Raw genomic sequence first — 3,603 nt, 5'->3', positions numbered from 1 at the left:
AGGACAAATACATTTAATGCGCTGCCGACATGCCCCTCTTGCCTTATCGGGGACGGCCAGGAAGCTCGTCCCAGCTGTCGTCGCCTCGCCTGGCTTCGACGCGTATCCAAGCTGACGAGGAATTGTAGCGCCACGTTGGCTGGCTGCTGGGCTGGTGCGATGGTGGAGCCTTCACGAAGATCTACATGCCACCACGCAGGTGTATGCTGAGTTGGTGTGGAGGCCGCGCGCTGCCACGCAGATGCCTGCTCAGCTGGTCGAGCTAGCAGCTGCATGCGAGCGGCAGTGGAGTCTTGGCAGGCATGGGCCTGGCTGCGGCCTCGCAGGTGTCTTCGGCAAGGGCCTTGCTAGGGGCCCGACAAGGGTCTTGCCGCGGAACCGCGGTCGTCCTCGGCAAAGATCTTGCCAGGGGTCTCGTGGACTTCCTTGGCTAGGATCTTGCTAAGGATCGCCATCTTCTGGTTCTCGTCTGATCTTGCGTATTTATGATCTCTACAAAGATCTGCATGCCACCACGGAGGTGCCTCCCGAGCCTTGGTTCCAATGTGGTTGATGGTGTTGGAACCCCTTGTCTCAAGGGCGGCACGCTCTGCCGGCATTGGGCAAGTTACCCCAGCAAGGCTCTTGCCGGGGATGCAGAGGCTGCCCCGGCAAGGATCTTGCCGGGGGAGCCCACTTCGCTCTCTTGTTCTTTGCGTCTCTGGTCTTGGCGTTGCTTCGGTCGTCTTGTGCTCCGGCATCCATCCTCGGCCCTACTTAGTGCGGCCGCGGGCGTGGCTCTGACTGCCCGTGCACAAGTAAAGGGGTACAAAGAAGAGCCCCTACTTTTGTACACCATCAATTGCACATCTCGGTACACCGCCGGAGGCATTCACATAGAGTCATATTTTGTTCTAAGTATCGAGTTGTAATCCTTGAGTTGTAAATAAATAGAATTGTGATGATCATCATTATCAAAGCATTGTCCCGTGTGAGGAAATAAAAAAAGAAAAAAAAAGAGAAAAAAAGAGAAAGGCCAAAAAAGGAGAAGGCCCAAAAAAACAAAAACAAAAAACAAAAAAATGAGAGAAAAAGAGAGAAGGGGCAATGTCGGTGTCAAAACCAGCGGATCACGGGTAGGGGGTCCTGAACTGTGCGTCTAGGATCGATGGTAACAGGAGACAGGGGACACAATGTTTACCCAGGTTCGGGCCCTCTCTATGGAGGTAATACCCTACTTCCTGCTTGATTGATATTGATGAATATGGGTGTTACAAGAGTTGATCTACCACGAGATCATGATGGCTAAACCCTAGGAGTCTAACCTGTATGACTATGGTAATGAATGTATCCTTTTCGGACTAACCCCTCAAATTTATATAGACACCGGGGGGATCTAGGGTAGTCGGTTGCCAAGCTTGCCTTCCACGCTAAGGAGAGTCCAATCCAGACACAGGTATAGTCTTCGTCCTTCATGTCTTCACAGCCCATTAGTCTGGCCCATAGAAAACAGGAAGGACGCTCGAGGACCCCTTAGTCCAGGACTCCCTTAGTAGCCCCTGAACCTGGCTTCAATGATGAGGGGTCCGGCGCGTAGATTATCTTCGGCATTGCAAGGCGGGTTCCCCCTTCCGAACTCCTAGTTGATTTTCAGATGTAATGATCATATCCGGACTTGTATGCACAACCGTAGAGGATATAATATTTCATGGGTTCAGTCCACCGACCACTTTTTGGTGATATGACACCACGCCTACCCGGCCATTGCCTGCGAACCGTTTTATCCGGCCCGTCGTCCCATGTCCCAGGACGTGGCATTATTGGCGTATTTTATCCAAACGGAGATCGTGCCTCGTTTTTTTAAGGGATTCCTGCCGACCCGAACGTGGGTAACCCAACCGTCGCTTAGGTACAACTCCTTGGAAACAAGCAAGTTTTTGAGGCCCGAGATGATATCACCATGTCAATAACTGGCAGCATTAATAAAGTAGCAGTTGAAGTCGTAGATGATGTTTCTGTTATGCTAAATCTGGAGATTGATAGTAAGAATTACAAAGTTGAGAAGGAGCTAACTCATGTGTCATCTACATGTGTGTATATGCAAGAATTGACGGCTAGTGGGTATTTTACATGGTAATCAGGAGTTGGAGCCCCTCACTTTGCCATGGACGGACATAATTTGAAAAGGGATTTGTTTTCTTTAAGACAAGTACACGTGCATGCAAACCAAGGAGTCCATGGTTACTTCTACTACTACTTTGAAAGGTCACGGCCACCTGAGATACATATGCTCGCTCGGAGTCCTCGTCCGCGTGACATTTCCCCGAAGGGACAGACATAGGAACGAAGTGAAACACATGCCGGCCAGTCAAGTGTCCTGAGCAGTAGTGCTGGGCTAGCAGGACTCCGGTGAACTGGGCTGTAGCGGACTACTATGGCTCATGGAAGCACTAGACTACATTTTCCCATAAGAGAGGCTGCCAAGGATAAACAACTAGATTGTCGGATCCCACACATACCAAGCATTTCAATCATACACACAATATGCTCGATATGTGTAAATACAACACGACATCACAACATAACTCTATGACTCAAGTATTTATTCATTAGGCTCCGAGGAGCGAGATATTACAAACATGGGTCCCATGACCCAACAATCATAGCATACAATCAGAGCACATGCGGAAGCTTAACATGTCTGAGTACAGACATCTATAAATGAAAAAGGCTGAGAAGCCTGACTATCTACCAGATCCTACCGAGGGCACAAGATTGTAGCTGAGGTATCAAGCTAAACGTCGAAGTCCACGCGGAACTATTAGCGAGACTGAAGTCTCTCTGCAAAACATAAATTAAGCAAACGTGAGTACAAAGGTACTCAGCAAGACTTACATCAGAACTAACTACATATGCATCGGTATCAATAAAGGGGGTGGTGGAGTTTAACCGCAGCAAGCCAGCTTTGACTCAGTGCCTAACCTGGACTACGACTGCAAGCAACTCTTTTGAGGTGGCGCACACGAGTCCACATGTTCACCATTCAATACACCACTATGGATCCACTCTCGTCTCCCTACGAGAAGGCCATCCATAGCACTCACACTTATCTTGCGAGTTTTAGAGTATCCATTTTCACTTATCTATGAACTTTTATAGGCAACCTAGAAGTCCATTACCGCGGACACGGCTATTCGAAAAGATGATGTTAACCCTGCAGGGGTGAACTTCTTCACACACGCTCTCACCACTTACCGCCGTTTACATGACATGTACTCGGCAACCTTCAAGCGGAAGCCCAACGAGGGTGTCGGCCACAGCCTACCTAAACACTCAAGTCCGTAGTCCAGGTTTATCGCCTATCCAGGTTCCCGCAGGGAGTCCGACCGAGGTTTCCACATATGGACCCGAACGATGTGAACAGGGTTCCCGAAACACCAAACGGGCGCCCGGTACACCGTGCCACGGTGTATCTACCGCATCATAGCCCACCGCTAGGGTCAGTGATACACACGGCCGCCAACACATATCCTATAAACACCAGAAACTAGTTGCAACTCCTGGACAGAGGACAAGGGTGATCAAGAAGCCGAGAGGGTCCATTGGTTTCGGGCCCAATCCGTG

This window comes from Triticum urartu, chromosome 6A (genome assembly GCF_056163025.1).
Source record: "Triticum urartu cultivar PI428250 chromosome 6A, HENAU_Tu73, whole genome shotgun sequence".
Classification (NCBI taxonomy): Eukaryota; Viridiplantae; Streptophyta; class Magnoliopsida; order Poales; family Poaceae; genus Triticum; species Triticum urartu.
Note: the sequence above shows the minus strand (reverse complement) of the source record.